The sequence below is a fragment of the Agelaius tricolor genome, unplaced genomic scaffold (assembly GCF_023055355.1).
Source record: "Agelaius tricolor isolate 1412-34295 unplaced genomic scaffold, bAgeTri1.0.p SCAF_16, whole genome shotgun sequence".
Lineage (NCBI taxonomy): Eukaryota > Metazoa > Chordata > Aves > Passeriformes > Icteridae > Agelaius > Agelaius tricolor.
The window spans coordinates 7873648-7893725 of NW_027269276.1; the positions used below are offsets into that span (position 1 = coordinate 7873648).

At 54.3% G+C, this 20078-nt stretch overlaps 1 long non-coding RNA gene across 10 annotated transcripts in view; it reads left to right on the forward strand.

Annotated features, from left to right (window-relative positions):
- The window catches only part of LOC139596792 (uncharacterized), a 43928-nt gene that overhangs the window by 3295 nt on the left and 20555 nt on the right, over nucleotides 1–20078 (forward strand). For 7 of the 10 annotated variants that reach the window (XR_011681456.1, XR_011681459.1, XR_011681458.1 and 4 more), the window contains 3 exons: nucleotides 5249–5503; nucleotides 6779–7279; nucleotides 15169–15238. This is a non-coding gene — a long non-coding RNA (uncharacterized lncRNA). Of the gene's footprint in view, nucleotides 1–276; nucleotides 516–4861; nucleotides 5050–5248; nucleotides 5504–6778; nucleotides 7280–15168; nucleotides 15239–20078 lie in introns of those variants that run through there. The other 3 variants (XR_011681462.1, XR_011681453.1, XR_011681454.1) reach the window with 3 other exon arrangements.

A 20078-nucleotide genomic window follows, 5' to 3' on the forward strand; every position in this document is an offset into this window, starting at 1 on the left:
CGGGGGGAAAGGGGGGTACGCGGCCCCCCTCCCCCGCGCAGCCCCATCCTCGGGGGGTAATTAAGGGGTGAGGCGGAGGGGCTGCGCTTTCTGCTCGGCGGAGCCTGCCAGCCACCAGCCCCCGCCGCCACCGCCGCCTTCCTCCCGTCCTCCTCCTCTCCCCCTCCCTCCCACCGCCTCCTCCCCTCCCCCTCTCCCTCCTCCTCCTCCTCTCCGCCATGGTTGGAGTGAATAGGCGGCTGCCGGGCTGACGTCAGTGCGGGCAGAGCCTGCCGGCGGCGGCAGCTCCCGGCCAGCGACCAGAGCCGGCACCGGCAGCAGCCGGGAAGACGCACGGAGCCGGGGCAGAGCCGCCTCCGCCGCCCCCGCCGGCCCGCGCCCGGGGCTGGGGGCTGCGGGAGCCACCGCTCGGCCGGGGGCAGCCCAGCCCGCCCCTCCGCCCGCCCCGGGGAGGGGAATGGCCCCGCCGCCCGCTTCTCCCGGGACCACCGTCCTGCCCTCCGCACGGCAGCAGAGTGAGTGTCGCGGCCGGGCATCGCCGCCTCGGCGGGGCGGCCCCGGGAGGCGGGAGGGTGCGGGGGGACAGTGTCCTCCGGGGGGGACGCACCGGCTGCCGGAGGGGGAGGAGGGAGGCAGGGAGAGAGGAAGGGGGGGATACGAAGTTGGGCCGGTCCCCGCCGGGAAGTTGGGCTCCTGCAGGTGCCGGCACCACGCGGGACCGGGACCGCCCCGCGCCGCTGCCCGGCCCCGGCTCACCCTTGGCGGGGCACGAGTGGGAAACACCCGGCGCCTTCTGCTGCCGGGGACGCGTTTGCTCCGGCAGCTTCTCCCTGGATGCCCGGCACGCTGCAGCTCGGGAGAGGGGCCCGGGGCGGGCTGAGCCCCGACGGGACGGCGGGGAGCTGGGGCCAGCGCTGCCGGGGGATGCCGGGTTTCCCCCAAACCTCCGCTCCCGCCGGTGGGAGAAGCGGCACCGGCCAAAACGCCCGGATGAGGCCGAGCCTCCCGGGACACCCAGGCTTTAGGCCGCGGGAGAAATCCCGAGCTCCCGAGGAAGTTCATCCTCCTGGTGCAGCAGGTGCTGCTGCAGGGCCTGATTTTAGGGATGAGGGGGAGGACATCAGGGCGTCCCGCTCCCCTGCTCGGATTTACCCCTGAGGAGCAGCAACGAGGCTACCGCTGCTTGTGCCCTGATCTGCCACCGGCTTCTGGTGGATTTTTTTTCGTTTTTCATTTGCTGTATGCATTTCCTTTGCTAAAAAAAAAAAAAAAAAAAAAAAAAAAAGGAAGAAAAGGGGGGGAAAGCATTTTTATTTTATTTCATCCTTGTTTATTATAAATTTATAAATTTATTTTTCTTTCTGTATTTTACCCTCATTTTTAAAATTTTCTATTTTCCCCCCATTCATTCTTCCTTTTTGCTCCCTGCCTTCCCGCGACTGCTTAATTCCTCGGGGATTGTTGTTTGGCTTTTGTGTTTTGTTTTGTTGTTTTTTTTTTTTATTTCCCCTGTATCACCCTGGAAGTGAAACGCATTTTAGGCCTCAGCCTTAAGGAAACCCGAATCATAGCAGTGCAGGTGGCCTGAGAGTCTGCACCTGGCCGGATCCCTTCGACGTGCCTCCACCCCCGGCCCCGGACGGGGAGCACCTCGCCCCGCCAAGCGAGGAGGGTCCGGGCCGGTCCCCACCTGGGTCCCGGCCCCGACGGCCGGAGAGAAAAGAGGAGCCGGGGGTGAGACGCAGCCGCTTTCCCTTTTCCGCGCCGGGGCTTGCTCAGAGGCGGCTTTTAATTACTAAACAAAGCCACGCGTTTCCTTCACGCCCGTCGGGAGCTGCCGCTTCTTTGCCAAGCCCCGATGGTGAGGGGAGAAGCAACCCCCCCCCCCCAAAAAAAAAAAAGAAAAAAAAAAAAGAAAAGAAAAACCAACCCAAAAAAACAATTAGGAGAAGATGCAGCTCGAGGCTGCGAGGCGTGGGGGGTTACTCCAGGTTGGCTAAAAATAACTTCTCCTAATTAAAGAAAAGTGACGTCAGACGTGCAGGACGTAGAAGAGGGGAAGGCAGCGGACTCGTTCCTGGGCGATCACGTTAAATAATTCAGGGCCGGCCTGGTGACCGCGCTCTTCCGAGGTGCGGCCGGGCTCTTCCGAGGTGCGGCCAGCGGGGCCGCCCGCCGTGCCTGGCGCCGGGGTCACCCGAGGAGGGAGCGGGCGGCGGGGCCGTCCTGCCCGGGCTGGGGCGGCCGGTCCGCAGGGCCGGGCCGGTGCAGCACCATGGCCAGAGCCCCGGCACCGCCGGCCCTCCCCGTCCCGTCGGGCCGCCCGCCGCCGTGGGGGCTTTTCTCTCGTGCAGATGGAGCAGAGTCCCGCGGCCCCCGGGGGCGGCCCAGGGCAGGAGGACGCGAGCGGGCTCCGGGTGATGCCATCGGAACTCCGGAGCCAGGGCAGCCCCGCCGATCCGTCCCCAGGCTTCTCGATGGTGCTTTGCGCTGTGCCAAGGAGCCATTTTGTACGCATCCTGCTAAAATTGCGCCAAAAAGAAAGCCCAAACCACCCTTACCCGCCACAAAAAAAATCTCCCCAAAATAACCGGAATTAAAAAAAAAAATCCCACAATAACCAAGCCTAAAACCAAACAAAAATACCCCTAGCGCATGGTATTCTCTCCCACGTACTGGGGCTCTGCCTACACGGAGAGAGAGGGTCAAGGCGAGAGCTCCGAGCACAGCAAAACACTGCCGAAAAGGAGCAGGGAAGAAAAATAATATCATATATATTTCTGCCAAGAAAATCACCTCCTTTGACCGCCTCCAGCCCCGAGAAGCCCGGCGGGGTGCGGTGGTTTACCCGCAGCATCCTCGGCTGAGCGACACGGCGGCCCGGGGGCTCGGCACGGCGGGCGGGAGATCTCGCACGGCGGCAGCGGCCGGGCAGAGCTGAGCCTTAGCGGGGCTGGCTCTGCCCGGCTGGGCCCCCTCGCCGCTGCCGCAGGGACAGCGGGGCTGGAGCGGGGCCGCATCGCCGCCGAAGCGGCCCCGGGAGCGGGGAAAGCGGTCGGCGGCGCCCCAAGCTTCTCCCCGCGGTGAGTAACGGGGCCTCCCCCGTTAAAACGGGTGCAGCGAGGCCGGTGCCCGGACCAGGCGAGCCCCTGGTGCCCGCTCGGTGCCACCGTCCCCGCAGCCCCGGGCTGCCCTCCGAGGCAGCGGGGCGGGCGGGCGACTTCCCCCGCCCCAGCCGCCAGCATCTAGCAGCGACCACCCTAACAGCGAAATCGATAAATTAGGAGAAAATCCAAGGCCGTAAAATTAAGGAGATGCCATCCATGGTAATATTTTTCCCCCACGTCTCCAGGATAGATTAAAATAAACGCCGGCCAAGTCCCCTCCCGAGCGGCTCCGGGCCGCGGGGAAGGCACCGAGGGGCTGGGGACGGAGAAAATATTTCTCCCCACCTTCCCCAGCCCCGTCGGGGCGGCCAGAGCACAGCCGGGCCCGTTTCTCGTTAGGCAGGAGGCGGGAGGGAACGGGCAGTTCCCGGGAGCCAAGCAGCGGTGGCCGGGCTCGCCTGGGCGCCGGGAGCAGCGCCGGCTCGCAAAGGGCTGGCAGCCCTCGTCCTTTAGCTTTTAGCCTGATTGAGCTCGTAGATTTTATTTATTTAATTTTTAAATTTTTTTTTAAGGGGATGGCGGAGAGGGGGAGGGCGAAGAGAGGGAGAAATAAATAATCCGAGCGGAGCTCGCCGGGAGCCGGAGGCGGCGGGACCGGCAGGCAGCGCTCTGCCGCGGCTGCTCCCGCCGAGATCGCTTCGTTTTGTAGCAGGTCACATTTTACCCTCGTCTGGGATTTAAAGAAAGGCGATGTTCAGAAGCGGCGAGGGATTACAATTTTTATTTTTAGAATTTTATTTTTTAATTTTTTTTAGCGAGGAGTAGGTCAGTTAAGCACCCCAGATAATCATATTTACCTCCTGGCATTTTAGTCTGATTATTGTTGCTGTTATTATTTGTATGTGCCGGATTCGCCGCTACACGCACATCGCGTTAAGCATCTGTGCAGGAAATCGCAGAACCTGGAGGGGAAATAATTAAAAGTGCGGGGAAATGGGGAGCAGAGAGGATCTGTGGGGGATCGCGGGTGCGTTCCCGGGGCACGTTTCGGGACGGGGGGCCCCGCGTTTGGCTGCGGAGAAAGGGTCTGCCTTTCGGGCTGCCCCCAGGTGCGGAGGCCGGACGGGAAGGGCATTGCTGGGGGAGGAGAAGGTGTGAGAGAGGTACGCTGCATGGGGGGGGTGCATGGAACACTGAGGAGAGGGAAAAATGGGAGAAGGAGTCGGGAATACGAAAAGAAAATGGTTGGAAAGGGAAAAGGTGGGGAGAAAGGAAAGGCCAGGGAAAGGGAGAGAGTGAAGGGGAGAGGGGATGGGGAGAGGGAAAAGGAAGAGAGGGGAAAGGGAAAGAGGCGAACAGGAGACAGGGGAGCACCGGGGAGCGGGAAAGGGAGGTCAGTTGCAGGTGCAGGGCTGTGCAGGGGTGCTGCTCGCCTCTCCCCCGGCCCAGCGGCGGTGCCGCAGGGGCACGTCGGGGCGGGAGGGAGCGGGGCGGGGGTAGGGGAGGCGAGCGACCCTCGGCGCAGCCCCGGCACAGGCCGGGCAGGGCGGGAGGAGCGGCGGAGGGGCCGGTGCCGCCCGGTGCCGCCCGGTGCCGAGCCCAGCCGTGCCGGCCCGCCCCGTCCCATCCCGGCCGGCCGCGCAGCCCATCCCGGGCTGGAAAGCGCGGGAAAGGGGGCGCTGATTTAAATGAGGGCTCGGGGATTGGCTGGGCGCGGCGTGACGTCACTTCCCAAAGGGGGCGATTACCATGCGAGGGGAGTAGAAGTTGGGCAGCGGGGCGGGAGCGCGAGTGCCGCTCGCCGGGCCGGGCCGGCGGGCTGGGCACCGAGCGCCTCGCATCGGCCCCCGCAGCCCAGCCCAGCCCGGCCCAGCCCCGCGCTGCCCGGCCCGGCCCGGCCTGGCTCGGCTCGGCTCAGCTCGGCACAGCCCGACCTGTCTCGGTACGGCGCGGTTTGGCTCCGAGCCCCCGCGGCAGCCCGCCGTGCGTCCGTGGCTCTGCCCCGGCTCCTCATCTCTGCTTCCTATTTATCTTTTTTTCTCTCTCTCTCTTTTCTTTTTTTTTTTTTTAATTTTTTTTTCTTCTTTTTTTTTTTTTTCTTTTTTAATTTTTTTTAATGTGTGTGTGGTTCCCGGTGGCAGCTCCTGGCCGCCCTGCCCCGGCCGTGCCCGCACCTTGGAGCGGACGGACGGAAGGACGGACGGACGGATGGCCGGCATCCCCGACGGAGGGATGTTTCTGTCTTTGGTTATCTAGCTGTATGAGTGTTGTGGAGCCATCATAAAGCTAGATAACCGAAAGTAGAAATGACTTCCAGACCTGCTCGCCCAGGGGAAGCGGCCGCACCAGGACCGGCAGTGCAGAGACGGCCCGACTCGCCGCCCTGGGGGCTCCAGGTAAGGGCTGCGGGTCCGCGACCTCCCCGTCGGGCCGCTCCGGGCAGCCCGGGGCTCCGCGGCAGCAAGCGGGAGGGACGGGGACAGCGAGGCGAGCCCTGCGCCAATTCTTCCTTTGCCAAATAAATCCGGGGTTTAATTATCGGTTAAACGCACGTCGAAATTCACTCCTAGGCTGCGGAGTGTTGCGGCTCTGGGAGGATGGAGAGTGCGAGCACCCTCCCCAAATAAACCTTCCCCCCGTCCCAGCCTACTGGTCAGACCACGAAACCCCCCAGCTTTTGGATATCTTTCCTTCTCTCCCTCCCTCTCTCTCTCTCTCTCTCCCTCTCTCTCCCTCTCTCTCTCCTGCTCTATTTTTTCGGCTTTGGATTTGATCCTGGCCTCCCTTTGGAAGGTCAAGTTGGTGAGAATGTGATCACTTTTCTTGCGTGGTGGCTGTTGCTTTTGTTCGTAGCTGCGGGGGGATGCCTGGGGAAGGGGTCCCGCTGCTGGGTGCACCCCTCCAGCGTGCAGCCGCCCGGCCCTGAGGCTTCTTTGGGAGCCGAGCGCTTGGCAAGGCACAAAGCCTCCCTCACCTCCGCTGCAAGCCCCAGAAGTTGAAACATAAAATGTATTACAATGTCTGGCAAATAAAAAAAAAAAAAAAAAAAAAAAAAAAAAGAGGAAAAAGAAAGAAAGAAAAGAAAAGAAAAGCAATTGGCACATCTGCATTCCGTTCCCATGGCGACACAAAGCACCGTGCTCTCCGCCGAGCCTCCCCGGCACGTTTTCCCAGCTGGCGTGGGGCGAGCGCCCCTGGCCGGGACCGGGGTCCCCCGGGCCCCCCGGCACCCTGGGGCAGGCTGCGAGCATCGCCAGCAGCCCCTCGCCCGGCGCTGGCCGCTCGCACCCCGCAGGGATCATCCCCGCGCTGCCGCCAACCCACACGGGTCGTGACATCTCCGGGAAGGCTGCAGAGAGAAACCTTCCTGTGGCAGCGGGCTCGTAGCTGGCTCTCTGCCCCCCAGGAGATGCTGCGGGAGATGGGGAGGGCTGGGAAAGGCGCTGCCGCCTTCCCACTGCTCGGCGAGGCGGAGCGCGGGTACCCTGCCCCATCCTCCGCAGCGGGCATCCCTTGCCGAGGGAGAGGGGAGCACCGCGGGGCCGAGCCCCGGCCAGAGGTGGGAGCCCCCCGCACCTCGCAGGCAGGTTTTCCACCTTCCCTTGCACGGGGTAATGGTGTCAGATGGCACGTAGGCCCGCCAAGCTAAATCTGCCTGTGCACCCTTCCAGGGCCAGCAAAGCATCGCCATAACCACAGTAAGGAAAAAGGATCTCAGCCTGAATTTGGCTATACCGGGAGAAAGAAAAGTTCTGAGGAGCTGTTATTATATATTCTAATGAGAAGTCATTGGAGAAATTAAAAAGGGCAGAGAAAGACGAAGACGCCAGCACTTATTCCACAGGAAGCCTCCCAGGGAAAAGGCTGTGTGAGTGTGAACGCTGAAAAGCATGAAGGCCTGGAATTAGACTATCATTTAGAAAGCGTTACTAATCCGAAGTTACAGCAGTAATTCCATGATTTGCTGGGTCCCACACGCAGCGCCAGAATTAAAGATACGGATTTTCTAGAAATGTAACTCAACTGTGGCACCGAGTCTCGGCAAGATCCGAATGAATCATTCATTCCAAAGGCAGCGAAAGACGTGTCATTAAGAACCAACCTCCTTCTCTCCAGCCCATCTGGAATATGTATACTCGATGCAATCCCAGAAATTGTGGAAGAGATCGGAGGTGGGGAGGAAGGAATGTAGTCCTTTCCCTCCTTTATTATGTTGGCTATTTTTAAGAAATAATTTTCCAATTATTTTCACAATATTGTGAGTGGCGCTCAATTCTTCTCCTATTTATTTTTTTCCCCCTTTCGTGCGCTAGCATCAAGTCAGGTGCAAACGGTTTCAGTGGAGATGCTTTAAAACTAGACTGAACAAAGCAGGAGGGAACTGAGCAAGGTGGTTGATGAATGCATTTATTCCGGAGTAATGATTTGATGGGGGATGGAGGAAAGAAACATTCAAATTCCTAATGAATGTAATTCAGGAGGAATCATTCAACCAGCATGTTAGAGAAAATCTGTTTGGTGGGAGTGTTCTGCACTGGCAGAACCCAGGAGGTATTTCTGTCCCTGGCCTTTGTAATTGCAAAAGGTGAAAATATAAAAAGAGGATCTGAGGAAAAAAAATATACACACATATAATAAATGTCTTTGTGTGTGTATATATAAATACATATATATATATATAATTTTATGAAATAAAATGGAAGTGTGGAAATCCGTGTCTACATGAGAACTCTTACAAAGGATTGATGCAAGCTTTTTCACCTTGCTATTCAATCAGCTGGTCAGAAACCATTCTTGAGTTTTACTTTTTTTTTTTTTTTTTTCCTCCAGAAAATCACCTCTCCTGAGCTGATTTTTCAGGTATTTTTGCAGGCCATATACTTGGTACACTTACCCCAGAGCAGTTCCCCTGAAGGGGACTGAGACAGGGACTGAGCGATTTGGCCTTTAATGTCCAGGAGAGAGAAATTGAGGTTGAATTTTTTCTGCTGCTTTAATGCTTCATTCTTGCCCCTATTGTTGGCATGAACCTATGGGTGCCTCGAGGAGGTGTGAAGGCAGCACCCCCTCAATTAACAAGGGAGGTGGCAGTGAGTGATGGGGGACACAGCAGGATGAGAATCCCCAGCTCATGTGTGTGTGGGTCGGGGGTGAGGCAGTGGATGAAGCCCCTCAGCAAATCTCTGCTTGTGACATACCCGCTGCATCTAGAGAGTCCCTGGCAGCCCACCGACAGGTCTCTGCTTTCTGTCTTTTTTTTAAAGTGCCATATTGGAAGGGAGGTCCCCAAGGGTCTGTCCTTGGGCCAGGGATGGATTTTGGCTGGACATAGTTCCCTTTGTGGCTTTGCTTTTTGCCCCATTAGGGTAGCTGTTGGTTTGGATGGGTCTTTGCCCCTGTAGAGGCAAAACCCAGAAGGGAAGGCGTCTTTTTGGGGCGTGCTGAGATGAGAGTCCATGTCCCGGCATTCCTGGTTCTTTCTCTTCTCAGTGGGACTCTCCTGGTGGAGCAATAGGATGCAGCGTAGGCCAGACATGGGTGAGGTTCCTGGAGCTGGGTTGTGATGTCTTTGTTCTTCAGGCAGAGCTGGGGATGGGCAGAGGGAGACAGGAACAGAAGAATCAGCATGTGCCATTGGGGGATGAATGCAAAATACAGTTTGTGGGTTTCAGCCCAAGGAAATGATGCTCTGGGAGATCGCGTGCTCCAGCTCAGGATCTCCCACCTTTTCCTAAAACTTGATCGCCATACAGTGGGTTTGGCTTGGTGCATGAGATGAAGGGGCTTTATGCCAAATACCTGGGGAAGCCAAACTCACCAAGGCTCGCAGTCAGGTGGAGAAGGGGCTGTTCAGGCCCTGCTGTTGGAAGGAGCTCCCCTGGAAGCCAGGCTATGTGAGCGCGCACGCTTGGTTATGGATGAAATCCCACCAATGGGCATTTTTGTGGAACTGCCTGGCAATGGCCAGTTCTACTCCTGAGCCTGGGCTCAGCCATTTCTTTTGTCTCTCTTGGCTCCCATGCCATCCCTGCACCCTCAATGCAAATGGACAGAGCCTCCCCTTACCTGCTGCTCTGCCCTGGCTTTGTCTGTGCCGCCGCAGAAAGGGCAGAGCCGAGGAGCTTGGAGGGTCCATCCAACCTGCGGCCATGGATGGGTGCTGCTCGTCCACCAGGGAGGGATCACAGCTGCCTGCTGGAAACACTCGTGTGTCTGGCTGGAGGGAAGGTGCTGGTTTGGCATCAGCACTGAGGCGCCTGGCACGAGGTGGTGCACACACACTGTTCATGGTGTGGGTACCGCGTGTCACCCTGGCACTGCTGCTGCCACACTGCAGCCCCTCAGTCACCCTGAGTCTCTGGGTGTCACCAGGGGCCACCAGCATAAGATGGACATGAGGCTGCCAATGCTGGCTTCCCCAACACACGGTACAGGGAGTCGCCCTGTCCAGGTTGGGGATTTTAGTGTTTCGTGCCCACAAGCCTGGTCACCTTGGAAAGATGTTTGCCAGCACCCAAACTGGAAAAACATCATCTTGGGCTTCTCACCATCCCGCTGTCCCTCTGAGTGCACATGTTTGTGACCAGAGCTGGCATACGAGGCCGGGCCATCACGCTTCCCACAGGCGGGCTCCCGCACAGAGTCAGGATGAGGTTCTGGCTTTCGTGTTTTCTAATATTTATTCAGGGGCTCAGGTTTGGTTAGGAGCGTTTGCCTCGAAAGCTAAGGAGTGGGGGTAAAAAAAAGAAAATGGGGGGAGCAAAAGAACACAATCTCCGGCAGTTAGCTGTCTCTTGGAAACTCAGCTTGCTGTTCCTATAGAGGCTTTCTCTTTTCCTTCACCCTGGTCTGGCCTTAAGTACCACTTTAAGCGGGCTTTGCTCATTCACATCCAGGCTCCTTAGAGCAATTGAGCCCGCGGGGGTTTGAAAAGAAGGGACAGTCCTTCAATGGCAGGACCTTGGGCCAGGCTAATTGGTTTTGGTTCAAGGGGATACTGGATTTGTGAAAAGCCCAAAGACATCTTTCCCACGCCAAATCCCGGCTCTTCAGAGGGGGAAGTGAGGGGTGCTAGGTGGAGAAGGGAGCTGAAAGAAAGATGGTTTAGTTGAGGAACCTAAGGCCCTGGATGCCCAGCAGCCTTGGCAGGGTTGGGTGCAATAGGGGCAGTGCCCAGGGTGGCACAGCAGCCGGGGCACGGTGCCCTTCCTCCTCCTCCTCCTCGGGGTAGGTGGACAGTGGTGGCTGGCTCCGGGTGGCATGCTGGCAGCAGTGGCCTGGTTTCATTAAAACCAGGCTTTTTCAGTGCATGCCAGACTCCCATGGAGATGCCACGAATGCAGGAAAGATGGGACATGGGTCCAGAAACCAAATTGTGTCTGTGTGCTTACCTGTGCAGCCATGGGGGGAATTTGTTGAGGTCTCTTGTATCTCATTTTGATTTAGGAATTTATTTATTTTTAAACATTTACTCTCTCTGGCATCATTCTGGCAGTCCCACGACCTTTACTCTCCCCAATCCATAAAAATCACTTAATTATTGGGCTGAAAATCAAGGCTTGGAAACAAAGCCAGCTTATGGGACCATCAGTTCTTGATATATTTCCTGAGAGGACATATTTCTGGGCACCTTCAGAGCAGAGCACGCAGCTTGTTGGATATGAGATATCAAGGCATTATTTATTGAGGAAGTCTTCACACTCCCTCATCTGTTATAATTAACTGATGACATTTTTTCTTAGGTTCAAAATATGGTGAAAAAGTATAATTAGCACGAAGCTGAGGCACTGCATTAAAATGTCTCCTATAGTTAATGTAGGGTAGTCGTGCTATTTATTATAGGAGGAGCTGGCTCTGACCTCTGTGTTGCCTAACACTTTTTATTGTAAAGATTCTTGAACTTTTTTTTCTTTTTGAGAACCTCTGACACTCCCATTGTTTGCTGTGGGCCCTTGAAATTCGTCTGGGGGAAGCTCTTCGAGTCGAGAAATGCCTGTTCTTTGTCCCTTAAATTCCTTTCAGGTTTAGCTGAATTATGAATTGTTCAGAATCACGATTTCCCTTCGCTTGCCTCTTGGGGGGGCAGAAAAAAAATTAAAATTTATTGTTTCCCTGGAATAATAATAACAGATTAGGAACAGGGTGAAACCATGGACTCCCACCACTTTATTGCAGAGCTCTGGACCAGCCAGGGAAGGTGGGAGGGTGTTCACAGCCAGCTCCATCACCTCTTTCCACCTTTAGGTCATATCCTTCCAGCACAGACCCTTCTCCTGGGAGAAAACTCCTCCGTTTTCCCAGGAGGGAAAAGTGAAGGGGATGTGGGTGCATTGGCCTGGGCACTGCCAGCCCCAGCAGTCCCCTTCTCTGCCGGCCCCAGGAGAGCAGCCTTCTGCCACTGCCAGATAACATTAGTCCTGTATTTCATAGTGGCAGAAATCTGTGCCGAGGCTTGGGGCTTGAAAATCTCTCTGCCCGCACAGGATGAAGCAGGGATGGGTGCGGGGTGGAGGAAGGGGAATTTGTTACACTTGCCTACAATTGTTTTTCTTTTTGCTTATATAAACAATCTATTATTTATTAGCTATAAATAATGCATTTTTCTGTATGTTTAGAATGCACGTGATTTCTGTATATTAAAAATGTACATGGTTGAAGGCACCAAAGCAGGCGCTGGCAAGTCGGGGGGTACCTGATTTCATTCTGACCATGAGACGTTAATTCAGCCTCTCCCTGCCCATGCCCTTACGAGGCTGACAGCACGGTCACGGCCTATTTTTAGCTCACTCCCTCTTTTCCTGTCCAGAGTGGCTGCACGGCGAGGTGGAATTAAGGTTGCGTGGACAGCCATAAATTGGACACTTCCTAACTTTGAAGTGCTTGACCACGCAATCTAAGCGAGGGCTCTTCAGGGCAGTATTTCTGCATGTGGCATTAACTGCATTGGCTGGGGACGTCAAACACAGGGGTAGAGAAGCTGTAGAGCAGAAAAGACCTATCAGACTATTGAAAGTGTTCGTTTGAATAGGTGGGGGAGTCAACAGAGCCTACACTTGATCTGAGCTAAATGGCCAAGAAGATGTCTCCAAGCTGAAAGGGGGGAAGCCTTTGTTCCTTCAGTCCCTGCCTTGATGTTTTCTTTGCCTTTGGTTTTCCCTCGTTCCCTCCTAAGGAGGTTTGGGCTCCTGCTCTAGAGCAACCTTTGGCTTGTGTGGTGAATTTATGTGCTGGTAGAAGCGGGGGTGTCCCTAGGAATGTGCACACACGCGCACGCTCCCGTCATCGCACCAGCAGACGTGTGCTACCAGCTTGCAGGTACTTGCTGATTGGCGTCCTTGCCTTGCCTTGCCTTGCCTTGCACACTCCCTCTTTCCCATGTCACTGTCAGGAGCCATTCCACATGTTGGAGGGAAAGGAGAGGCCTTTGTGTTTTACATAGGAAGGATAATCTCTTTTTTTAGCTGCTGGAAGAATTACTCCAAAGGTGATTATATGCAAAGCACATTTATCTTTGCCTGAAATAGCACTTTTTTGTTTTCTTTTTTTCCTTTGTTTACTGGTGGGCATCTCCATTCTGGCTCTCAGTAAGATGCTTGTCTGTCTGTTTTTGAGTGGAGTGGACACCTTGAGCAAATCAGTCTGGAAAGTAAGCAGCCCTTTGTTTTACTTTCCCAGGTTTAATTCAGTCACAACCCCTTGCACATACCTTGTGCCAATACCAGAGCACTCTTCCCCAGCTGGCAGTGTATTTGCCCTGGGTTATAATTATTTGACTGAGCAGTTTTGTGTTTCCAGAATTCCTGGAACCTGATACCTGCCTGGGGCCGTTTCTGGATCGGCACAGGTTTCCAAGTGTCCTGCGTTTGGGTTTCCATTGTTTGGGTTTGGCTTGTGTTTCATGAGCATCTCTTTCATAACTTTCCCCCTCTCTCCTGCCTCTCAGTTCAGCAAAGGGCCTGTCTATCTGAATGCAGGCAATAAACATCTGTTCTCACCCTCACTTCTGTTAATGAGATAGAGACAGGTAAGCATCACACATACCAACTTCCCTGCTCTCAGCAACATCAAGGAAACGGTGACAAGCTATTAATGGAAAGTGATGGTCTGGGTGCTAATTAGTGCTTCCTTTTCAACTTTTACCTACATGTCTGCTGAGATGCCCATCCCAGCCTCTCCTCTCTCCTTGCATCCCTTTGTTTCCAGCACGTTGTGTTCACTGTGCACATTCCATGTCAAAGAGTCTTCTCTGGTTTTTCCCTACCCATCACTTTCTGCATCCCTTCATTCCCTTTTTTTCTTTTCCCTGGCATCCTCATTCTTCTGTGGTTGTTCCAGCCAAAGAATAAACATGATATTATACTAGGATCTGAAAGCTTGGGGATGGGATATATGAAGTTGGTCAGGAATTGCTCATCTTCATCACTGGGTAGTAATATTTGCTTGTGGCACTAGTGCACGGGGTCAAATTACCCTGGGGATGTGAGGTCAGAGATCTATCCCCTCTTCCCACAGGTAATGCTGTAGGGAGCCTCCCAGCAGCTCACAGGTCTTGATCATGGAGCAATTAGTATTTAAAGTAGATCTTCTGGTAATGCCCAGAGACCAAGAAGGACAGGCCTCCATGGTGTGAGCCTGCAGGAGATGACAGGTCCTGCCCCAGAGAGTTTGTGATCTAAACCCTAAGTGGTTTTGCTGTCCACCAGCCCCTGTTTTTTTAATGGTTGGTTTTTGAGATCCACCCCAATTTATGCTGCTGCAGCAACATGATTCCTGGTCTCAGCTTGGTGCCCGGTCTCTCCCTTTTCTCTTTCTTCTGGTCCCTGGGCTCTGCCCCTTCCCCAAGGACACTAATCATCCCCTCCTCACCTTTTCTGCACGGGCTGTGGGTTTCTTGCTGCCAGGCTTGTGTCCCAAGGAGCTGCCTAATCTGCCCCTGTCATTCCCAGTCACAGGCTCTGCACACACCATAGCTTTATGGGGAATGCTTGCAGGGCAGTAGGAAGAGGCAGCCATGGTTTGCACATCAGCTAATTAATTTTCATGACTGAACGATGCTGCCTGGTCTCTTGTTTATACTCCTCGCCTCTCCCCTTCTCCCCCTCCTCGCTGACACACACACAAGACGACACATCTCGTAGGAACGTCAGCATCCTTCCACAGCCTCGAGACGCGAGCGGTTATTCTGTTGGCTTGTCAAACGTGGGTTTCCCTGCTTCATGGTACACAGGGGCCCCCTGTTTCACATTTGCTGATTCTTATTAGACCCAGCGCGCCAGGGCCCTGTCTCTCCCTGCAAAGCAACGCGCCGCATCCCATCCATAAATCCAACCCTGGAACAAAGCCTCTTCTACCCTGCCCCATATTTCTACCCAGCCTGCCCGCTTTCCCCTCTCTCTCTCTCTCTCCCCCTCTCCCGTGCTGAAGGTTTCCTAGTGCCAGGGAGATATGATAATTCTTGTGAAGAGAGCATGAAATGCCTCTGCTCTTTGTGTCTGTTTAATTCAATGAGAATCCCAGCCCCAGATGTCATGAATGGTGGGCTTTGTGCTGGCCCTTCCTAAGCCCTAACCGCCAGCCCAGCTCTCTGTCTTTCTTGTTTCCCACCACTGGATACTGATTAACAAACTAAATTATTTTTCCTCCCTAATGATGTTTTCCCACTTTGCCCACCAGGCTGGAAGAAGCCACGGGGAGGAAAGAGTTTGTGCAAAGGATGAGATAGCCAGGGAGAAAATTAAAGAGACAGTGTTGCTGTCTGGGGTCTGGCAATGCAGGTCCACTCGGCTTTATTTCCTTATTAGAGAACGGGGTCGTGTCTGGCTGTATTTTACGTGGCTGGGTGTATTTCAGCCGAGGGATGGGCTTGAAAGCATCCACACAACGTATGCTCTGGAGCATGCCAAGGTCTGTAACTCACTTGTAATTGTGTGTGCAAGTTTGCACTGCCCCAAATTTAAGGTCTCTTTTCCGAACGTGAGTGACACGCGGTAATTACTTGACATCCGTCCACGCATATGGGAACCTCTTTCTAATTGAGACAAATTCTCTTTTCCTTAATCAGACGTGACTGAGAGTTCCTGGAGTGGGATGCCTTGGGAAGGGCTGGGACGTCTCCACCTGAGCAAGGAGAGGTGAGTCCCTGGAAGTCTTGCTGAAGGATTGAGTCCAACTCATGCATGGGAAACCAGCTCTTTTACCTGATCCCTCCCTCTCTCCAACAGCCAAATTCCCGGCCAGGCTTTTGAAACAGGGCCAGTTGTTAGCTGCTGCTAGAGAAGACCAGCAGCGATAATCCAGGGAGCCTGGATGGAGCTGGAGGCAGGTGGCCAAGGCAGGATTGTGCGGAGCCACCTGCTTCTTGGAGCCCAGCAGTGCCTCCTTGCTGGACACCAGCAAAGCTGTGTCCAGCAAACACCCTCCTGCAGCAGTAAAAGAGAGTGGTTGTCAACCTTGTGAGTAGAAAAGATGGTAGGAAGGGAGAGAACCTTTTAACAACAGTCTGGGGCTCTGAGTTGTGCCGTTGGGAGTCATTGAGAGGGAGTTGGTTTGGCATTTTGATTTTAAAAAAAAACCAAACAAACAAAAAGCCAGAGGAGCCTCTGTGTTGGTGTGGACTCCTCTCAGCTGGGACATGGGAAGGGACAGGTGTGATGGACAGGGCAAAACGGAGAGCTGGGTGTGCTTAGGAGGGCTCTACAGTGGTGCAGTGCTCAGCCCTGCATTTATCAGAAAATACAATATATGTATTTATCTCTCACAATTGAGAGCTCAAGTCAGAGAGGGCCAGAGCCTTGCCTCTCCCTGTGCAGATCTGGGAGGCTTGTGCAGGCTCAGCTTGGCAGTAGCTGCTCCTGTCAGAGCCACACCAGTGCTGCAGTACCCAGCCATGGTTCCCTTTTTCCTCAGCTTCGACTCAAAGGGGGAATAAACAGGGAAAAGGGAGTTGGTTGCCTGCACCCACCAAGCCCCTGCAAGCACACCCACTGCATCCCACAAAGCACTGCCTCACGTACGGCCTTTGCTTCCCACTGCAGTCACATCTGACCCTTATTACTCCTGCAAGTTAGAACAAGGCAGGAAAAATGGCTGTGCAGTGAGTTTCTTCATGCGCCAGGATTTATTAAGAACAATAGGGGAAATCAATCCATCTATGTAGAATACATCACAGGCTGCAATGGGATAAAGCATTTATTCCGCTCTTGAAGGGTAGAGCTATAACTCATGGGAGGCAAAACCCTTAGTGCTCTGGAGTCCCTTCCCTTCATGTGTGCAAAGAAATGCTTTAGCCCATGGCAACCTACCAGCTATTGAATTTGTGTGGAGAATCTGCCGTCCTTCCCCTTTGCCGGCCCCTTTTTGGAAGGCGAGTCACTCATTAAAACACACCTCTGGAAAAATGAAGGGGCTGTCGGTTCGAAGGCATCTCTGCATCTCGGTTTTACTTTAAACAGAAAGGGAATAGAAATGTCTCAGTGATTTAAAAGCAACCCCCCACCAATTTTGAATGGACAGATTGTGCTTTAACCAACGTAGGATTTGCTGCAACTTTCTGCTGATGCCCAAGGACCAGGCGCTGCAATTACAGCAGAGAGGGATGGGTTGGGGTGTTGTGACAAGGCGAGATGCTGTGCAGGGAGATGTGTGTTGTGCAGCTGAACACCTCCAGTGCTGACTAGATAGATGTGTGTGTATATATATAAGTACTCCCTGTGCCCAGCTCTCTACTCATGGTAGAAGGCATGCGGTGCAAAGACTGGAGCAGTAGTTAACAGGGGCAAAAGGTGACCAGGATTTGTTATAATCTTTCTGGTTGTGAGAGAGTGTGAAGCTGTGGGGGGGGGGGGGGTTGTGGAGGGGTGGCATTAATAGTGAAATGGTTTTTTCACTAAGCCTATTTTCACTGGGTCTAATCTATGTTGTGGGAAGAGGATCTCTTCCATAGGGCAGACCCAGCGAGGCTGGTGAGCTGTTTGGAGGGGTCTGGGCTGCCAAGGAGTGCAGGCAGTGGGAAGCCAGGCAATTGAGCAGACACGTCAGACAGCCTTCCTCAGCAGAGATGACTTGGTAGGTAGCGTGCTGTTGGGCAGATGGGGTTAATTCTTACACCCAAATCAAAAGGCAACCGAGGGGGGAATGTTTTATTAATGAAAGCAGCCCTTTGTGAGTATTCCTCCCGAGGCACGTTCCCTCCACCCGCTGCCTTCCCCCCTGGCTGCTGTCTGGCCCCACGTCTTGCTCAGTACCTGCTCAGCTGCCACTCACCCACTGATAGGTTTCATCAAGAAATGTCTCCATATGTGTCTGAGTCCTGAACCTGGGTATGTGGGATGGGAGGAGGAGGAGGAGGAGAGATGAGTCCTTGGCCATGCTGGAGACAGGGGTTTGCCACAAGCAGGCAGAGCTCAGGCTGTCACAGGTTGCACATCAGCCCATTGATTGCTGCAATGGTGCTGCAGGAGTCACCTCTTGCTGGCACTGAAGAGCAAGAGGAACAGAGTGCAAGGTAAAATGCAGGTTGAAAGTGGGTACTCCAGTGGGTAGGGGATGGAGGGAACAGTTGGAGATTGGGTTGGAGAGGTTGGAAGTTGCCTTGCCCACCATCCAGTCCCCTTCCCATCCCACCACCTCTCTGCCTGCCAAGCAAAGGGCTCAAGAGAGGAGCAGGGGATTTCCGTGCACATAGAAAGCAGCCTCTCCTTGTCTTTCTTACCCTGCTGTGTCCCTGTGCCCATGTCCTCAGGGGCCCTGGACACCTTGTTCTGTTAAAGGACAGGGCCGTGGGAGTGTCAAGGGCTGTGAGTGGAGATTATTTCTGTCGCTTTGTTAAAAATAAAACAAAAGCTGGTTTATGACAATTGATTCAGGAGAAAGAGGAAGTGGAGCTCAATTCCCAGAGCACCTTTTAGCAAGGCTCTGCATGCGCGCGCGCATGTCGTACGCGTGTCAGAACTGAGCACCCACGGAAGGCCGGGTCGGGAAACCTCACATGGAAGCGGGGAAAAGACCCCAGTGCATGGCTGCTTCCCTGAGGGAACCCCCGCAGGGCTAATGTTTGATCTGAGGCTCCGTTGTACTCCTCTGAAACCTTGGGATGTCAGGAGCTCGAAGGGAGCCTGGGATGGAAGAGGATGCTATTTGCATTTTCCTATGAATGCATCTATTTGTATAAATCTGGTGTCTCTGTGCATGCGCACACTCCCCTACGCATGCATTTGTTTGAAGAGCAACACGCTGTCCCTGTAGTGTTCTCTGCTCAGGGCCAGAACTGGTTAGTCTGAAATTCAGACTCTTCCTGGAGGAGCTGCAACTCCCCTCCCCGCTTCAAATCCAGCAGTGGCTATGGACATAGGAGTCCCGAGATGGTTCACCATGCGGTAGCAGAGTTTCATTGTGGGGGATGAAGGCTCCCCCTTTCAAATTTGCACAGACATCAAAAGAATCTGGAAGGTTCAAACAGATCACAACGTAATCAAAATGCCAAGCCACCGTCTGCTTCTGCCTTTGGGTTGACAAGCAGGATTAGCACCCAAGGGAAGCAGGGTGTAATAGTGTTTCACGGGCACTGTGAACAGCCCAGGAGTGTGCGGAGTACAGAAAGGTTAGCCGAAGGGCAGGTCTGGCTACAGACGTACGGTTGGGGGGCGGATTTTAAAGCAAGGAGCTGTACTCATACAACCTCCGTGGGTATTTACTTTAGCAGAAGGCAGGACTCTCCTGTATACCAGTGATGTCACGCTGGAAGCAGTTTAAGCTAAACTGGAGAAAGCCAGTTTAAGAGTGAAGATGTGCACCAGCGTGGCGAGGAGCAGCAGCAGTTGACCTATAGTGCTGTCATTATAATGGTGTGGTTTTCCATGTAGACAACCCTGGAGCGGAGCAGCTAGCCTGCCATCCCTTATGTTTCACTGTCTAGCTGAGATGTATAACATGGCCCTGCCTGCATGCAGTTGCAATCACCCTCTGGTTCTCCACAGAGTACTGGAGCAGAAGCCGAATTTTCAATGTGCCTATTGCACCGTCTGAAGTAGTCCCATCATAGCTAAAGACACATGAAATGCTTCCCAAATTCTGCTTTAGTGTCAGCAATTGCTGGTCTTGTCCTGAGGGCAGCCCAAGACCAGAGATGAGGGTTCCTTGGTTGGTGTTTGTTGTTGCTCATTTGGAAAACTGAGCAGCACTGATGTGCCCACTGTAAAGCTCCCATGGAGTGAGAAATGTATCTGTAGCTTTGTCTGTGTTGTCTGTGTAACCATGCATTTTATAACTGACCTTGTTTTAAATTTGTGTTAAATTAAGCTTTAGGAAGCTCATGTCTTCTTTACTGATATCGCTGCAGTTTTAGTTTGGGATTTATTTTGTTTTGGCCAGGAGAAAGGCATAATTTGCCTATAACTCACTCTCTCATGGCTGGACAGGTGACATTTTGCCTTGTAGCTCTCGGAATGCTCTATCTGTCCAGGCTGTGTCTTCCAGGGCCAGTCCAGTGCCTGGCATCCTTCAGAACTCACTGGGACACAGTGAGGCAGGCTGTGTGGGGTACACCCGTTCGTGTCCAACAGTAAAGCCATGGCAAGGGCGCGGCTGCCTCTGTGGTCATGGGCAGGGCCCAAGCAGTGTGTGCTGCCTGGTGAAGGAGAAGTGTACCAAGATTGTTCCAGCCCGGAGTGCTGGGGAGAGAGCTGTGTGAGTGCCGCGCGCCCAGCGCCTTGGCGCCGTGAGAAGGGCCCGGGTTAAGATGGCCGCTCGCCAGCGCACTCTGGTCCACCATGGCAACTCCTTTTCTCCTGGGGCCCCCTTTACTCGCTGCCACTGCTCCTGGGTGCCCACTGCCTCGGGGCTGGTGGAGGGGAGCCCGCTGGGATGGGCCAGCTGCGGGCCTGAGGCAGTGTGGGCCCCGGCGGCCATTTTGCGGGAGGCGAGCGCCGCCTGTAAGATGGCCGCATGGGCATGAGGTGGGGTGCAGCGCTGCCT